Source organism: Protopterus annectens, chromosome 7.part0 (genome assembly GCF_019279795.1).
Source record: "Protopterus annectens isolate FY-2018-M chromosome 7.part0, PAN1.0, whole genome shotgun sequence".
Taxonomy (NCBI): Eukaryota; Metazoa; Chordata; order Ceratodontiformes; family Protopteridae; genus Protopterus; species Protopterus annectens.
Genome location: NC_056739.1, coordinates 144965182 through 144985379, shown reverse-complemented (window position 1 = coordinate 144985379; position 20198 = coordinate 144965182).

Sequence of the window (20198 nt, the reverse complement as noted above, 5' to 3'; positions counted from 1 at the left end):
TAGTGTGCTCTGCTGTGTGGCGGAGATGGAGCAAACCCGTTATTCTTGTGAGAAATCATAGTTTGATAGCAGTGTGCTCCATTATTGACCATGATCCACATTCATGATTGGATAAACTCGGATATCAATAAGAAGGCTAAAGCAAGAGCAGTTATGGAAAGATTTCTTTTTATTGTCCTGCCATCAGCAGTGTGTAGTTTGCCCATTATTTAAACATGCAGGTGTTATGTTTGCTTTTCCTTTCAGCATTTCTACAGTGCAGTAGGTGTTTCCGATGCTGGTAGCAGTTTTGTTTGGTACCACTGTAAGTTATCTTTGGTTCTCCTCTCTCTGTTTAGCTCCTTCTTTATCCCATTCCCGTTGTGTAGTAGTGCTATCATAACAGGATTATTTATTGGGCATGCTCCATTTCTTTCAAGATAGAAAGCCTTAGTACCATCATAGGGATTTGGTCATTTGCATGAGAGGAACTGAGGACCAGACTGCCATCATGTAGCTGTTAGAGGCGCCCTTCATGCCTCATAACTGCAGTACTCAGAATTGCAGCAAGCTCCCAAACGCAGAGATATTTGTTGTTGCAGCAATGGTTGCAGACCCCCAGATGATGCACTTTACTTCTCCACTCGAAGCAGTAAGTGTGATACTTAATGCCTACCCATCACCACTACAAAGACAAGACAGGCCAGAGGTAGCCCTAGACTCCTCTAGTCACACCTCTGGGGGAGAGAACACCCTCCCTTCATACTGTCTTGCAGTTTGTTAGTAGCATGATGCATCCTCAAACCTGGCATGCAGCTTATTGTTTTGGTTAGGTCAGGTTTAAAAAATACAGCAAAGGTACCTGCAGTCTATGTGTTTGGTGGCAAAGGTACCTGCAGTCTATGTGTTTGGTGGCAAAGGTACCTGCAGTCTATGTGTTTGGTGGCAAAAGTACCTACAGTCTGTGTTTGGTGGCAAAGGTACCTGCAGTCTGTGTTTGGTGGCAAAGGTACCTGCAGTCTGTGTTTGGTGACAAAGGTACCTGCAGTCTGTGTGTTTGGTGGCAAAGGTACCTGCAGTCTGTGTGTTTGGTGGCAAAGGTACCTGCAGTCTGTGTGTTTGGTGGCAAAGGTACCTGCAGTCTATGTGTTTGGTGGCGCTGATGCTGTGCCTTTAGGTTCCAGACACTATTTAATCCTTCTGCAACAGTGACCAAATATCAAACCTTTCCATTCTGTCACCATGCAGAATGCATTTTCAATTGAGTCTGTTTTTGTTTTGTATCTTGCACTTTAACCAGAGTGGTGTCAGAAGTATCTGTGATACTCTTCTGTTGTTGAAGGACTTCATGCTCATTCTACAACACTGTGGCTCAAACTTCTTTATCCCTAAAGAAATCTTGTGAAAAGTCATGCTGCATTCTAGCCTTCTATACTTGTATGAAGAAGACGAAATGTGATTTTTGTGCCTCAGACACCTATCACCACATTATGACCACTAAGGAATTGAGGACGTTTCTGCTGTTTTGGAACAGAGCCAGGTGGTGTTAGCTGAGAGTACTTCCTTTTGCCTTCATTTCAGTCTTCAGGGTGTTTGAGTCCATTTCAGTAGTTGTATCCCATCAAAGACCGAAGGTTATCAAGACTTTTCGCGGAGGTGGAGGACTGTCTGCTTTACTGTTCCATTTCAGAATGAGCTGGTTTGCAGAAAGGAGCTTTTGCTCAGTGTGGTCACTTCCTTTGGAGAGACAGCCTCCCAAGTGGCATTAGATTCCAGCTCATATACTCATTTTCATGGACTACACTTTGGAAACTACCATTTGTCAGGGTTTTTCTTGGTAACCATTTGAAATGCTGGGACCTGCTAGAGCAAGTCCCAAAATGTGGAGCCTGAATGACTGAAAGATCAGACTTGCATATACTGTACTAAGCGTAAGCTTCTATTTCTTTGAATATTCTCTTCTCTCTGAAATATGGTGATCTTGGAGTTGGCATATATAAGTTTGCGGTTGTGGGGGGCTTACCTCTCCACATAAGGTGTGTGGAGTGGCTTGCCACCCTGCAAAAAGAAGTTTTAAGGAGAAGAATGATTTTCGAGATTTGCTGTTCTCCTGTGTTTTTGGATGTCTTTTCAGCACTTGGCATTTAAAGTGCCGACATTTCCTTCCTTACACCTGGGTTCTGTTCCAGTATGTTATCACTTTTTATTCATTCTGCTCTGTCTGTTGCAACACAGACCTACCACAAGGCTATAAGCCTCATGGCAGATTCAGTTTCCATATGAGACCCCACTGACTTGTGAGTTCTGTGGTCCCAATATCTATCCCATATCTCATCCAGTTTGGATATCAAAAGCCTATCATTTCCAATGGGCATGGTGTTTAAATCTAGCAAACAAACAGTCAAAGAACCCCTTTCCAACTACAGACTTCTAAAACCACTGTCAGTATAGCTGATGATCTTTGTGTTTCACTGTTGCAGTCATTACATTTGGGTTATCTGCTTACAGGTAGCCCTCAGTCGGCCTGATTAACAAAGTCTTGGGTCCTGCGTTGGTTACTGTCCCTTCTTCCATGACGTCAGGTGATCAGTGGTATAAAACATGCAGCCGATGCCATTACATCAGTCTTTCTTGCCGTGCGGTGCCCAAAGCAGAAGCAGTTCGCAAGTGCCGGTCGGCCGACTCCTGAAATTTTTGTTTTCGAGTTTCAGAACCGAAGTCTTCAACTAAAGCCAAGTACCCCATTGGGGAAACTTTTTCTTGCTCCTTACCAATGTCAATAAAAGTTAATAATTGCATTACTTGTGGAAAGCAAATGCCTAGGCCCTGACCACAACGTACCTTGCTGTCAGTTTTGTGCTTTATTTAATCAGCGCACTATCCGTCGTTGATATATTTTCGCCTCTATAAATATTTCGGTTCTCGGTTTAATTATCCAGAAATGTCGTCGGTTAGCCATCCGACTACCGTGATTCTGAAAAAATGCAAAGATAAAGACAGAGACAGGCCGCCGAGGTCCAAAACTGCCGACGACGCTTCTCCTAAGCAAGTCGCCAGTTTGCCGGTTCTCAGTGAGGTGCTTTTGCAGCCCCTGATACCTGCTACTTCTGATTCGCAGGCCTCTGCTGAGACCCATTTGGAGTCCGGCGTGCCACGAGGTGCTTCAACTATGGAACCCACGGATGTCTCTACCTTGGATGGGTCCAGAGCCGCTGTGCAGGCACTGGCTTCTGAGGGTGTATTCAGGCTTACTGATTTGCATATTAAACCGACGCCTCCTTCTTCAGTTAGGCCTAAATCTCAAACCATGCTTAAAAAACGACACCCAGGCTACATGCTCAGGTCTCTATGCCTAAAAACAAATTATAAGAATGGCTGAAGATCTAATAACTCTAATCAGGGGTAGCCAACCCCCCCCCCCTTTTAAGAGGCCTAAAACTGAAGTTGTTTATGAATCTTCTGACCAGGATTCTAATTTCTGATTCTTCTGATGATCTGGATTTGCCATTATCTACTTATGAGGATTCTGATGCAGAGGACTCTATTCCCTCTGCTTCCCCTCCAGAGGATTTTTCTTTTGGTGAAACCTTACATACTCTAAGGGAGTATTTCCACTGGGAAAGCCAGGATTTTTCTGATTCAAAAAAGAGGCTCAGGGATTTCTTACTCCTGCCTCAGCATAGGCCTTTAGCTATTACTCCTGTATTAGATATTGTTGATGATGCTTTTTCGGAATCTAGTTTGGCCCCTGATTCCCTGCCTCCTGCTCCCAGGAAACCTGACAGATACTACAGGGTCCCTGAGTCACAAAAGTTCCTTTTTAAAAATCCTATTGCGGTTCCAGAGACTATTTCTCAGGGGCCCAAGGGCGTTAAGGCTTCTCCTGCTAAAAATCCTACCCCTTCTGATAGAGACTCCAGGGCGCTGGATAGATGGGGTAAGGAGGTTTACACTTTTGCAACCTTGGACATTAGGGCTTTAAACTGCCAGTTTCATATGTTAAAGTATCAGCAACATGTTATTGGATTACTTAAACAGAAAATGATTTGATTCCTGATTGTGTGGAAAATAAAGAATTACATGATTTAATGTATGCTGCTGAACAGGTTGGAAAATATACTTTGCAATGTGGTTTTGATTCATTAGAGGCCATTTGCAGGGCTGCTGTTACTGGGTCTGTGCTCAGAAGGCATGCTTGGCTTAAGGAGCAGTCATTACCTGATCATGTTAAAGCTAAATTGTTGGATGCTCCCTTAAATCAGGACCGCCTGTTTGGCAACAAGGCTGAGGAAGTTCTTAAAAAGATAGAAGATAAAGCTAAATCTATGCAAACTGTTAATGATTTCTTACAAGTTCAGCCTCCTAGATTTAGTAGGCACTGGCCCTCTAAAACCTGGTCCTTTCCAGCCCCTTCCAGGTCTTCTCAAGCCAAACCCAGACACAGCAGAAACCCCATGTTTCAGTCAAAGTGGAGACACAGGACTAAGCAGTGGGGGGGGGCCTCCACTTCCAAATCTGGGAGTAATAAGACTCCCCCTATGGTAAACTGCCTCAATGACTTCCTTTTAAAATTTCCAAGCACTTATCAACTGACTGCCCCTTTAGGGGGGGAAAGATTGCTCTTCATGCAAAGAATTGGGAACTCATTACCCAGGACAAATGGGTTTTAAATATAGTGTTCCAGGGATACAGATTTCACTTTCACACATTGCCAACACCAAATGGGTGGTCGGACCTACCCTCAAATCAGGGGGCAGAGACCCTAAAACAAGTACTTTCTCTCTTAAGCATAGGGGCTATTCAGATGGTATCAGAAGAGGAAAAGGGACAAGGTTTATACTCAAGACCTTTCCTGGTACCTGGAAAAGACAATTCATGGAGTCCTATCCTGGACCTGTCTACTCTAAACACCTTTTTGGAGATTCCAAAATTCAAGATGCTGATTCTTCACCAGTTGCTTCCTATGCTAGGCAAAGATGCCTGGTTGGCAACACTAGATTTAAAAGAAGCATACCTGCACATCCCAGTCAGGGAGTCTTGCAGACGATACCTTCGCTTCAAAGCAGGCTACACACACTGTCTGTTCCCTGCACTGCCCTTTGGTTTATCTACTGCACCCAGGGTATTCACAAAGTGCCTAGCTCCAGTTATTGCATTTTGCAGGCAAAGAAATATTCAAATATACCCATACCTGGATGATTGTCTAATTTAGGCAGAAAGCCAGGGCATACTTTTGAATCATCTGGCCTTTGTACAAAGTGTTCTAACCTGTCTGGGGTACACCATAAACGAACAGAAATCTCACCTGGTACCCTGTCAACAAATTATATTCCTGGGACCAAGCTTGAATACAACTTCCCAGATGGCTTACCTCACGCCAGAGAAACAAATTCGTTTGGCAACCTACTTCAAACAAGTGGCCACAAAAACCCTGCTATTTGCAAGACAAGTACTGCAAGCCTTGGGGTTCATGGCCTCCTGCATTTTTCTAATTCCATATGCAAGACTGAATATGGGAAACTACAGTGGTATCTAAAAAGCCTATGGAGTTAACATTCCCACGATCTATAAGCAATGATTCCTATCATGCCTTGCCTACGCTTAGAGTTCCTTTGGTGGGCAGAGGCCTGCCACCAAAACAAGGGACTACCTTTCACACCACCCCCTGCTGCCCAAACCCTAACAGACGCATCAGACTATGCATGAGGGGCTCACCTGGCAGGGAAGTGCATTCAGGGCAAATGGAACCCAAGTCAAATGCACCTGCATATCAATCAAAAAGAAATGTTAGCTGTACAGAATGTTCTGACAGCCTTCAAGGACCACATTATTCCAGGACAACTAATGGTAAAGACGGATAACACCACTGTTATGTGGTACATAAACAGGCAGGGGGGTACACATTCTTACCCCCTCTGCAGACTAGCCATGGCATTGTGGAACACAACCTTGAGCTACCAAGTGCACTTACAAGCTCAATTCCTGCCAGGAAAATTAAATACACTGGCAGACGGACTAAGCAGAAACCGCATGGACCCACACGAGTGGTAACTGGAAACAAGGATTTTCAACATGTTGACAAACAAATGGGGGAGCCCAGATATAGACCTATTTGCCTCTCCCCAGAACTACCAATTGGACAAATTTTGCACAAGGACTCCCCACAAACAAGTCTGGAAAGGGGATGCTCTGTCCTTCAGCTGGAAAAATCTATATGCCTTCTCCCCTCTGCCTCTGCTTTCCAAAGTACTACTAAAAATCAAACAGGACAAACCAAGGATGATTTTGATTGCTCCAGACTGGCCACACCAACACTGGTACCCTCTCCTGTGCAGTTTGACAGGGTTTTCCCCATGGCACCTGCCTCAGACTCCTTCCCTGTTGTCCCAGCAGGAGAACCAGATTCTGCACCCTCATCTTCTAACACTTAACCTTGCAGCCTGGCTAATTACCTAATCTCTCCTTTACCATCCCTCAGTAAACCTGTGATGGATATCATTTTAGAGGCAAGGAGGCCTAGTACTAGAAAATCTTATGCTAAAAAATAGAAAAGATTCTGTCCCTGGAACCAATCTCAAGGGATGAGCACAGCAGCGCCCAATTTACCTCAGATATTACAATAAGTGACTGAGATGCTTCACAAGGGCCTGTTTTTTTCCTCCATTAAAGTCCACGTTTCAACCATTTCAGCTCATTATAACACAGAACCTCCCCTCTTCTCTCATCCGCTGCTCAAGCAGTTCCTCAGAGGGGCCAAAAGTTTGAGACCACCCAGGAGAGCTCCAACCCCAGCTTGGGATCTTAACTTTGTTTTGGAGAAGCTAACTCTACCTCCTTTTGAGCCAGCTGCTACTGTGGACTTAAAATTTCTTTCTTGGAAAACAGCTTTCCTTTTAGCAATCACTTCAGCTAGAAGGGTATCTGAATTACAGGCCCTTATGGCAGTGGAACCTTTCATCATCTTTCATGTGGACAGGGTGTCCCTCAGAACCAATTCTTCCTTCATGCCCAAGGTGGTATCCAGTGTGGCTCTTTATCAGTCCATTCATTTGCCAACCTTCTTTCCCAGTCCACAGAATAAAGGGAAACGGATACTGCATTCCTGAGATGTGCACAGACAACTTAGATTCTACTTGGACAGGACTAAACTTCAAAGGAAATCTGAACAACTGCTGGTGGCATTTGCTGCAGGGGCAGAGGGGAAGGCTATTTCAAAGCAAACCATTTCTAAATGGATAGGCCATTGCATTCATTTCTGCTATAAGCACCATGGAAAACCTATTCCCCAGGGGATCAGACCTCACTCCACCAGGGCTGCATCTACCTCTACAGCCTTTCTCAGAGGCGTCCCTACCAGGGACATCCTAGAAGCTGCTACCTGGAGTTCTGTACATACCTTCACCAAGCATTACCATTTGCCAATTTTCTCTAAATCCAGAGCTGGCTTTGCCACTGCAGTCTTGCAGGGCCTTCTAGCTGGTCCTAATGCTGTTTAAACTCCTCCTCCCAAACACAGCTTTGGGAATCTACCCAAATGTAATGACTGCAACAGTGAAACATGAAGAACATAGTACAGTTGTGTACACTTACCATAAATGTAGATGTTAGGGTGTATTCACTGTTGCAGTCCTGGTTACCCTCCCTCCTGCCCCCTGACTTCTTTTGCTTTTGCCTCTACTTTCCTTTACTATGCTTAAAAGCTTTTTGGTGTATTTGCTTTTTTGTTGGAGGTATATCATTGTACTTTTATATTTAATTGCTTCCTGTTAGGAGGGCATCTGACATCTGGGGCAAAAAAAACCTGATGTAATGGCATTGGCTGCATGTTTTATACCCCTGACGTCATGGAAGAAGAGACAGCAACCGATGCAGGACCCAAGACTTTGTTAATCAGGCCAGCTGAGGGCTACTGCAAGCAGATAACCCAAATGTAATGACTGCAACAGTGAAAACACTTGAACATCTACATTTATGGTAAGTGTACACAACTGTACTTTTTGACTCTAGGCTTTGGTGGGACATTACAACAGGCAGGCCAGCTAGGATTCCTGGACACACCAATAACTTTTTTACATTTCTCTGTACTAGAAATGAGGTTCGTTCTGCTTTCCCAGCTAGTTATGTTTGTAGCCCAATATATTAGTGGGAGCAGGGAGTGCATTCCTACCTGTGTTGCCAAGAGGCACTGCATCAGTTTGCAGTGATTCATAATAGTGAGACACCTTGCAGCAGAGACAGATCTGGGTTGAGCAGACTCAGCCATTGCTTTCTTATGCTTCATTAGTGATCTCTGAACCATTCTGTTACAGACATAATTTTTCTTCTCTGGGTATTGCATCATGCAGTCTCTTAGTCTGTTTAACCACCTCCAAGTGGTTACTTTCTCTTTCCTGATTCTTCCTCTGGGGATCAGACTAGAAATGTTATAGCCCAGCATTGGCCAGTTGGGAATACTGATGACAGAACCCATCTAGCTGTGTCCCTCACAACACTGCTGTGTCCCTCTCGGTCAACTCATTCTTGTCAGTACTGATGACAGAACCCATCTAGCTGTGTCCCTCACAACACTGCTGTGTCACTCTCAGTCAACTCATTCTTGTCAGTACTGATGACAGAACCCATCTAGCTGTGTCCCTCACAACACTGCTGTGTCCCTCTCGGTCAACTCATTCTTGTCAGTACTGATGACAGAACCCATCTAGCTGTGTCCTTCACAACACTGCTGTGTCACTCTCTGTCAGCTTATGCTTGTCAATACTGATGACAGAACCCATCTAGCTGTGTCCCTCACAACACTGCTGTGTCCCTCTCGGTCAACTCATTCTTGTCAGTACTGATGACAGAACCCATCTAGCTGTGTCCCTCACAACACTGCTGTGTCACTCTCGGTCAACTCATGCTTGTCAATACTGATGACAGAACCCATCTAACTGTGTCCCTCACAACACTGCTGTGTCCCTCTCGGTCAACTCATGCTTGTCAGTACTGATGACAGAACCCATCTAGCTGTGTCCCTCACAACACTGCTGTGTCACTCTCGGTCAACTCATGCTTGTCAATACTGATGACAGAACCCATCTAGGTGTGTCCCTCACAACACTGCTGTGTCACTCTCGGTCAACTCATGCTTGTCAATACTGATGACAGAACCCATCTAACTGTGTCCCTCACAACACTGCTGTGTCCCTCTCGGTCAACTCATGCTTGTCAGTACTGATGACAGTACCCATCTAGCTGTGTCCCTCACAACACTGCTGTGTCACTCTCGGTCAACTCATGCTTGTCAATACTGATGACAGAACCCATCTAGGTGTGTCCCTCACAACACTGCTGTGTCCCTCTCGGTCAACTCATGCTTGTCAGTACTGATGACAGAACCCATCTAGCTGTGCCCCTCACAACACTGCTGTGTCACTCTCAGTCAACTCATGCTTGTCAATACTGATGACAGAACCCATCTAGCTGTGCCCCTCACAACACTGCTGTGTCACTCTGTCAGCTCATGCTTGTCAATACTGATGACAGAACCCATCTAGCTGTGTCCCTCACAACACTGCTGTCACTCTTGGTCAAGTCATGCTTGTCAGTACTGATGACAGAACCCATCTAGCTGTGCCCCTCACAACACTGCTGTGTCACTCTGTCAGCTCATGCTTGTCAATACTGATGACAGAACCCATCTAGCTGTGTCCTTCACAACACTGCTGTGTCACTCTCTGTCAACTTATGCTTGTCAATACTGATGACAGAACCCATCTAGCTGTGTCCCTCACAACACTGCTGTGTCCCTCTCGGTCAACTCATTCTTGTCAGTACTGATGACAGAACCCATCTAGCTGTGTCCCTCACAACACTGCTGTGTCCCTCTCGGTCAACTCATGCTTGTCAGTACTGATGACAGAACCCATCTAGCTGTGTCCCTCACAACACTGCTGTGTCACACTCGGTCAACTCATGCTTGTCAATACTGATGACAGAACCCATCTAGGTGTGTCCCTCACAACACTGCTGTGTCACTCTCGGTCAACTCATGCTTGTCAATACTGATGACAGAACCCATCTAGGTGTGTCCCTCACAACACTGCTGTGTCACTCTCGGTCAACTCATGCTTGTCAATACTGATGACAGAACCCATCTAACTGTGTCCCTCACAACACTGCTGTGTCCCTCTCGGTCAACTCATGCTTGTCAGTACTGATGACAGAACCCATCTAGCTGTGTCCCTCACAACACTGCTGTGTCACTCTCGGTCAACTCATGCTTGTCAATACTGATGACAGAACCCATCTAGGTGTGTCCCTCACAACACTGCTGTGTCCCTCTCGGTCAACTCATGCTTGTCAGTACTGATGACAGAACCCATCTAGCTGTGCCCCTCACAACACTGCTGTGTCACTCTCAGTCAACTCATGCTTGTCAATACTGATGACAGAACCCATCTAGCTGTGTCCCTCACAACACTGCTGTGTCACTCTCGGTCAACTCATGCTTGTCAATACTGATGACAGAACCCATCTAGCTGTGTCCCTCACAACACTGCTGTCACTCTTGGTCAAGTCATGCTTGTCAGTACTGATGACAGAACCCATCTAGCTGTGCCCCTCACAACACTGCTGTGTCACTCTGTCAGCTCATGCTTGTCAATACTGATGACAGAACCCATCTAGCTGTGTCCCTCACAACACTGCTGTCACTCTTGGTCAAGTCATGCTTGTCAGTACTGATGACAGAACCCATCTAGCTGTGTCCCTCACAACACTGCTGTGTCACTCTCGGTCAACTCATGCTTGTCAATACTGATGACAGAACCCATCTAGGTGTGTCCCTCACAACACTGCTGTGTCCCTCTTGGTCAACTCATGCTCGTCAGTACTGATGACAGAACCCATCTAGCTGTGCCCCTCACAACACTGCTGTGTCACTCTCAGTCAACTCATGCTTGTCAATACTGATGACAGAACCCATCTAGCTGTGCCCCTCACAACACTGCTGTGTCACTCTGTCAGCTCATGCTTGTCAATACTGATGACAGAACCCATCTGGCTGTGTCCCTCACAACACTGCTGTCACTCTTGGTCAAGTCTTGCTTGTCAGTACTGATGACAGAACCCATCTAGCTGTGCCCCTCACAACACTGCTGTGTCACTCTCAGTCAACTCATGCTTGTCAATACTGATGACAGAACCCATCTAGCTGTGTCCCTCACAACACTGCTGTCACTCTTGGTCAAGTCATGCTTGTCAGTACTGATGACAGAACCCATCTAGCTGTGCCCCTCACAACACTGCTGTGTCACTCTCTGTCAGCTCATTTTTGTCAGTACTGATGACAGAACCCATCTAGCTGTGTCCCTCACAACACTGCTGTGTCACTCTCGGTCAACTCATGCTTGTGAATACTGATGACAGAACCCATCTAGCTGTGCCCAAATGGACTTTTTTTTTCTGTCTGGGCAAAAATAATATTGCTTCTGTTCCCTTAGGCATTTCTTCTGTTCATAGGTGTATACTAGGCTAATGATCACCAGAGCCTTTTTAAGCCTAGCCATGCAATCCTACCCAATTGTCCTAATGCATCATGGGCATTTATTAGTATGAGATATATTAGGAAGTTTCTAGAAATTATGTGGGGGATATGTTAGTTTGGGCATTATTGTCTGCCTGTGTGTATCAGAGACATGGGGGCCAGACCTGAGGTGAATTTCTGATTTCCCATCCATTGCTCAAAATTACTCTTAAGTAGTGTTAGGGATGGACTCTACTTCACATGGATCAGGAAAGCCTGTTCCAGAGCATGGGGTTCCTCTGAACACACATCTGTCTTGCCAGCATGTCTTATTTATGCCACAAGCAAAATTTAAATCATTGGATCTAGTGGTTTTGATGCAGTTCATTTTGTGGATGTGCAAAAGTTCCATCAGAGCTGGATCCAAGGATGCTTTGTAGGCCAGGCATAGCTCGCCTGTTAGTAACCTGTAGGAGACGGAGTATAGATATAGGTGTGAAGTCCTCATACTGGGCCAGTGATCAAGGAGCCTCAATCCTCTCCACTGACACCTGTGGGGAATATTCACTTTCAGAGAAATAGATGCACTCAGCATTTCCAGATGCAAGTACAGTTTCCCTTAAGAGCACACAGGGAACACAGTCAGCCCAGGGTCTGGATTTTTTTATATCTGTTGCCCTCCAGGGCCCCAATAAGACTCCCCACTAGTATAGCTGTAGGGTTAGTTTCTCAGCCAAGTGTCCAAGCCAAGTCCTCCAGCACCCCTCTGTCACCAGTGCTTCATGTCCCTGCTCCAAGTAGCTGACAGGTACATGCGTGTGAACACACACACACCTCAGAAGGCTGGCACAGATTTACCTGCTGTGTCCTCTTCTACCCAGGGTATAAGGTAGTTATCACTGCTAACAGACACTCCACAATCAGCTACTCTAAGGCCCTTAACAAAGGGCGTTCAATTATACGGTGTAATATTAATACTAAAACAAATGGTAGTAGTTGATGAAGATGGCCAGGCATTCTGGAGTGGCCCACACAGTGTCACCAGATAAATATAAGCACTCTCAAAGGTTAAATACTTTCTAAAAGAAATCAGCCACAATAAAATGTTTAAATATATTTAAAAATAAATAATAAAAGAGCATGAAAATACTGTATATATATTTACAGTAAACCACAGGGTTCAAATCACAGGAAATCATGAAAATAACATTGATGGACAGACTCAGGCAAAGAAAAACAATATCTAAACTAAGCTTCACAATTTTTCCTGACTGATTCTAGGAGAATCACTATTGCCTACTTACTTAATAGAGCAAGGCAGATAATGTAGTGAATGGTCCCCCTTGTTGTCGAGCCCAAGACAGAATACTCAAGACTGAGAAATTTCTCTTTGTTGTTGTGTCTTTTCGGCTTTTCCCGGTTAGGGGTCGCCACAGCGGAACTCCGGTCCTCTAATGATTGGTAATTGAGTTTTACGTGCCGAGTTACCAGCCCCGATGCACAACCTTCAACGAAGGTACGCCCATTCACGCATGTCCACGCAGAAGATGCTCGAAATTTCTCTTTGTAATACCTCAAATTTTCAAGATGGCTGGCAGAATGACCTGATGTTATCACCTGACTCCAGGTTCTCACAGTATCCCCCTTTAAAGCTGAGACATGAATTTAGCATAGACAGCTACAGTGCACATCTAAATGTTTATGGCAATGCCCTGGAGCCATGAAACAATTACAGTACTTCCCCTTTTTTACTGAAGTGAATAAACAATAGCTTTTTCCAAACCTGCCATCTCCGGTCCTATTCATCATGGTGGAATGCCATTTTAATGGTTTAACAGCTCATTTATATTAACCTTATTTTTCCTAAAATAAGCTAGCTGGTTAACTCCTGCTGTTCCAGTGTTTTCGGTTACAGTATATAAATTTAACATTTAATCAGTTACTACCTGCATGTATATTTCCTTTCTGTCCACTAGGACCCACAGTTGATGCATTTTTCAACACTAGCAACTGTACAAATACGTTTTGATATTCAAATGCTGTACAGTTCCAGTACATTTGTAACATAACCATCTGTATAATTCAGTTTGATATTCACATGCCATACATTTCTAATACATTTGTAACATATGTATTTGTGCAAATCAGTTTGATATTCAAATGCCATACACTTCTAATACATTTATTACACAAGCATCTTGTACAAATCAGTTTTATCAAAATCAGTTTGATCTTCAAAGGACATGTCACTCTTTACAGAACTCCAACTGGCTATGCTGGCACTAGCCATGTCATTACAATAGGACTTTTAAGAAGATCCATATAGGGCAATGTTTTTATACCCTGGATTCTTCTGATAAGGAACTTTTGTAGGTGCTCCAGCAGTTGTATATGCCTGGTCAGGTGCATACTGTAGAGCAATATGTATGTATGCCTTTAAAAGCTTTCTAGGGGCTTGCACAAGTGTATAAATACTGAGCATGTGTGAGCCTGACTGCCATTTTGTAGTTAGCTGTTGAGATGTAAGCATATATGTCTGTGTAGTCTGTCTGTTAATCAGTTCATTTATATTTTGAAATGCTGCATCCCACCCTGGTGTGTTTCTATGTAATAAAGCATATAAATGAACTACCCCCACCTGGTCGTCATCTATACTAGAGAGGGACGAGCGACACATACCAGAGGGGTACTATACTCGATGGATCTGATAAGGGATGATTAAAGTAGCACTATGGCTTCCTTGGACTTGGGTGCCTTGTCGTTGTTTATAAGTTGGTCAATATAGAATGATTTTTTACTGCCTTGGCCACATGTTTGTAAAAGGTCATATTACTGTCTACATATGTTCCCAGCTCCCTGACTACTGGATCAACTCATAGGATGTCATAGCAATGGAGTATTAGCCTGTGTGGCAGTTTTCCCAGAAGGCACTATAATACATTTCTTTGCATGGAGTTTTGGTCCATGACATTGGCACCAGTCATTTCTCTGTGTTAGACCCTCTTGTAAGATGTTTGTGTCATAGGGGACTATGTGAAAGCTCCCAGTTTGCAGTCATCTGTGAACTTGGTCAGCCAAAGGCTCTTGACATTAGCCTTAACCTCCAAATGCACATGCCAAATAAGAGTGGTCCCATCACGGAACCCTGAGGTACCCTGCTGGTGACTGGTCTGTTAATGGAGCTGGTGTCACCAATCCTGATTTCTTGAGTCCTGTCTCTGAGTCAACTGGCAGTCCGATGAGTTACGTTGGGGTTTATGCCCAGTTCAGTGAATTTGTCAGCTATGTCCGAGTAGTGTTTTGATCAAATGCCTTAACCATGTCCAGGTAGGTGGTATACACCATTTTCCCCACATCCATTATCTTGGTGACATTCTCAAAGAAATCCACCAGATGTAGTAGGCATGACCAAGCCAGACTGGTCAGTGTCTGAAAGCTGCCTATGTCTTTGTTGAACATTTCCATGATAATTCATTCCATGGCTTTGCATATTAGACTAGTCAAATTAATAGGTCTGTAGTTTCTGGGGTTGGTTGATGGTCCTCACTTGTAAAGTGGGATAACCATTGCTGTCCTCCATTCTCATGAAACACAGCCTAATTTGAGGGTATAGTTGAAAAATGATTCAAGTGGTCCTGATAGGTTATGTTTCAAGCTATTTAGGCGGCATCCCAGGATGTTGTCAGGGCCCACTGAGTCTGTGCTTTGGCCTTAGCGAGTGTCACCAGGACCTGCTTCCTGTTAATAGTTGGGGGGCTATGCTAGTAGGTGTTTCAGTGGAGGAGGCAGGGTGAAGTTTGAGCTGAATTTGTCAGTGAACAAATTTGCTATGTTGCTCTTCTCAGTGAAGGTGGCATCACTGACCACCAGTTTGGCACACTGATTTGTCCTGCCCTTGAGGTTTCTGACATTGTGGTAGAGAAGGCCTTGTGGTTGTGTTTAGCCTGTGAGGCTGTCTTGATTTTATTATTGGCCTAGCTGGACTTAATTAGTTCACCTAGTTTCCTGTTTCATCAGGATTCCTGTCGTTATGGGAGTCGCTCTTCCTGATTTTAGCCATGACTTTTTTTCCTTTTGTTATATACTCTATTAAAGTTAGAATTCTACCATTGTGGTTTGTTTTTAGAGTTTGTTTTAAGCTTACTTCTAGTAGGTGCAGCAGCCTCTTTACAGCTATTTACATGGTTGTACAGGGTCTGTGTGAACAATTCTGCAGAGGTTGCTGTAAACTCAGTGTAGGGAGGGGCATTTAATTTTGACAAATTATTGCTTAATAGGATGTAGTTTGCTTTACGATGGTTCCCAATGGTTATATAGTTTGCTGGAATTACTGAGTTGATTTTTATTTTGAAGGAGACAGCTTTGTGATCCAACCTCACCAGTGAGGATGTGACACGGGAGGGTGGTTGGTGCGGCGCACTCCCATTTTGGTGAGTACCAGGTCTAGTGTGTTTGAACCTCTGGTGGGTGTGCATACTAGTGTGCATACTATCTTGTCAAAGGTTTTGTGTTAGTAAAGTTTGGGAATCGTTGAGCCTGGGAGTATGAGGCAGTGTATGTTTCACAGTCTATACAGAGGTAGTTAGTCTCTACATGGATATTTGGTTTGATGGTGAGTGTCTCTAGTAAGTCTAGGTGTGAGCTATGGGACTGTAGGCACATAGAGGGTGACCTATAGCTTTCTAGGATATGGTGTAGGACTTTGTCTATAGTGATTTGCACATGGATAAATTCCAGGGCCTCGTCCTGTTGAACCAACGTAGAGTTATGCTAATTGCTAATATAGTCGAATCTCCACCTTTTGTCCCTGCCCGTGTAGCTGACGGTCTAAATGAGTGGAAGGCTTTGATGGTTTGCACTGCCAAGAGTACTTTCGGCCGATTTAAACCATGTCTCGGTAATAGTACAGATGTCCGTATCCTTTTTTTTTTTTTTGCTGTTTGTACTGCAGTCAAATCAAGTAAGTCTGTTGCCATCTGGCTAAATGCTTGGCATTTTGTTTTCTCCCTGCTAATCTGTAGTGCATATGTTTGTTATGAATATATATATATATATTTTTGTCCCTCCTACTGAAGTCTTCTATTGCAATACCTGATTTTATGTTTGCATGAACTGCACAGTTACTGGATATTGTAGGCAATTGTTAATCCATGAGAGTTTTGTCATTGACTATGGCTGCTTCTTTTTTTTCATACGTACTACACACTCTAGTTGGCTGCCTTTTTCTAAGTGCTTAAATAGCAGATTTACAGACTGTATGTTGTATAGCAAAGAGTGTGAACTAACAGATAGGCGTGCTACCTGTCTAGCGTCTGTAAATCTATATTTCATTAACCTCATATTTGCATGCAAACACACATCTCTTGTTAGCTTATCCTTGTATACCATGAAAACCACCATTTTTGTTCTTAGTAATCACAAACTTGCACACCTACAGATATCTCTGGTAAGTTTCCTTATTGTCCTGTTTAAAGGCTAGAAAGGTGAAATGCACAACTGTGAAATATAGCGCACTGCTCTTCTTTGCCAAACGTTACTTAATGTGGACGAGTATAGACAAGTGGTACTGTACCTGTGTAGTTCAACCATCAAGATTTTCTCTTTTTCTCTCTCCCAGTGAAACAACCCACTATCTAAAGAACTTGCACAGCTGAAGTTCACTTGCAGTTGCAAAATTTCACAAGGAAAAAATACACTGAGTTAAATATATGTAAGACAAACTCATAGACTGACTAATAATTTAATTTGTTAGGTCGTTCACTAGTGTGTTATGTTTGTAGTGTTGAATCTGCTGGAATGATATCCCCACTCCTACCCCCACCCCCCCACTTACTCATAGGCCTTTTACTGGTGAAGGTGAAGCTACATTAACACTTCAGCATATTTTACTCTTATCAGTGTAATAGATCCCTGGAAAAGACATTGAAAAGCCCATAACTATAAAATTAGATGCTGTGACTCAGGTCAAGTTTTTAGAGTTCAGTCACTTTGTCTTTGTATTCAGGAACATTCTACCTCACTGATTGTTTATGGTGCTAAACCATCTGCAGATGTTCTTCGTTTTCCATTGCTGCAGTCCTAACTATTGGGTATAGTCCGCATCCAGTCGGCCCGAATACCAGAGTATAAGGCTGACGTCGGTCAGGGCGCATTAGACTGACGTCAGTACGTCAGGGTACTAATGCGCATGACCGGCGTCATATCCTCAGTCTTTTTTGCCGCGTGGTCCGATGCAGAAGCAGTTTTGCGAGTGCAGGTTGGCGTTCTGAAATATTTCCGAAACCGGAGTTTCAGACCGAATCAGAGTTGGCTAAGTACCCGTTAGAACATTTTGGTTTTTCTTGCCTCAGTATTTTACCGGATGTCAGAAAAGTGAATAACTGTATTTCTTGTGGGAAACAAATACCTCATAGGGATTACCATACATTGTGTATACCTTGTTTAGGGCCTGAGCACGGCGTTGTTGGTTGCCGCTCTTGTGCTAGGTTTAACAAACGCACTATTAAGAGGAGGTTAGACTGTGCCAGATTAGTGTTTGGGAAGCGTTGCAATTATAAAATGCCGTCGGATGCTCCGGCCGCTTCGTCCAAGAAGCGCAAGGACAAAACAGCGAAGCCTAGAGTTGATGAACCGGCAGTCCCGGACGTCGGTTCTTTAGGTGGCTCAGTGGAGCCAGAGGTTTTGCCAGGAGTTTCTATGGAGTCTCAGGCAGAAACTTTACTGTTACTGGATGTACCCTCTCAGGAGGCAGGCCAGGCTGAGGGGGCTTCTCAGGTAACTATTCTTCCCTCTCTTCCCAAAGTAGTTAGAGCCTCTCCTTCTGTTGCCAAAACTTCTTTTAGAGGTAGGCCAACTTCAGCTTCAGTAGGGGCTTCTCCTAGCCTTCGGGTTCTGTACCTAAGAAACATATGCTTAAAATGGCAGAAGATTTGATTACTATGATTAGAGGTTCTATGGGCCCTCCTGATAAGAGGCCTAGAGTGGAACCAGAGTTTGACAGTTTTGAACAGGGTTCAGGGGCTTCTGAGTCTTCTGCGGAAGATTTGCAGGAGTATCCTCATTATTCTGATTCTGATGTGGATGATGCCACTCCTTCGGCTTCTCCTCCTGAGGATTTTTCATTTTCAGAGACTCTGCATTCCATGAGGGAGCACTTTCAATGGGAAGGCCAGGATTACTCTGATTCCAGGAAGAGGCTTAGGGAATTCTTGTTTTACCCCAGCATAGGCCCTTAGCTATACCTCCTGTGTTGAATGTAGTGGAAGATGTTTTGCAGAGGCTTCCTGAACCCTGATTCGTTGCCTCCTGCTCCTGTTAAACCTGATAGGTACTATAGGGTGCCCGAAGCTCATAAGTATTTGTTTAAGAGTCCTAGGGGACCCAGAAACTGTTTCTCAGGGGCCTAAAGGTGTTAAGGCCTCTGTGGTTAAAAATCCTGTTCCCACTGACAAAGAGGCAAGGGCGTTAGATAGGTGGGGTAAGAAAGTGTATACTTCTTCCACTCTAGCCATGAGGCGTTGAATTGTCAGTTTCACATGCTGAAATATCAAAATTATCTCCTTTCACAATTGAAATCTAAGGTGGATGCTTTGGCGGAAGGTATTGATTGTAAAGACTTGCTGGATTTAGTTTATGTGTCTGAACAAGTGGGCAAGCATTCTTTGCAATGTGGTTTTGATGCTGTGCAGGCCTCCTCGAGGGTGGCTGCCACTAGTTCTGTTCTTCGCAGGCATGACTGGTTGAGGGATCAAAATTTGGCTGAGCATGTTAAGACAAGGATTTTGGATGCTCCTTTACAGTCTGATGTGTTGTTTGGTCCACCTGTGGAAGCAGTTTTAAAGAAAATGGAGGACAAAGCTAAGTCTATGCAAACTGTTAAAGATTTTTTGCAGGTACAGCCACCGAAGTTTAGTAGAAATTGGCCTGCTAAGGGGTGGACATATCCTGCTTATGATTCCCAGTCTAGGGGTAGGTCTAGACGTGGTAGGGGCAGGGCTCAAGGTTCTTTAGGCCTAGAACAGGAGTTCACCTGCTCAGACTTCTGGTGAGGGCAGGGGTCAGTCCTTTCGTAAACAGACCCAATGACCTGCCTTTTCAGCTGCCAGTAGATTCTCGTCTGGCAGCTCCTTTGGAAGGACGACTGTCTCTTTTCAAAGAAAGTTGGGATTTAATTACTCAAGACAGATGGGTGTTGGACATCATTCAGCCAGTCCCTGTATCAGAAAGGGGCCTAGGATTTTATTTTCACATGTTCCTAGTACCAAAGAAGGGGAACACGTGGAGACTGCTTTTGGATTTATCTCTCCTCAACACTTATCTGGACATTCCCAAGTTCAAGATGTTGACGTTACAGCGGCTTTTACCCCTGCTGGGCAAAGATCACTGGATGGTAACTTTAGATCTCAAGGAAGCTTACCTTCATGTGCCTATCAGGCTAAGTTACAGGAAGTATCTGCGGTTTCGAGCTGGAGATTCTCATTATCAGTTCTCTGCATTGCCCTTTGGCTTATCTACTGCGCCCAGAGTATTCACAAAGGTTCTGGCTCCAGTGATAGCTTACTTCAGGCTACAAGGACTTCCAATCTATCCTTATTTAGCCGTCTACCTGGTTCTGGCTCAAGAAAAGGAAGACCTTCTACAGCATCTGGAATATCTTATTGCAGTGCTAAGATGCCTAGGGTATTCTGTGAGCGAAATAAAGTCCAGTCTAGTA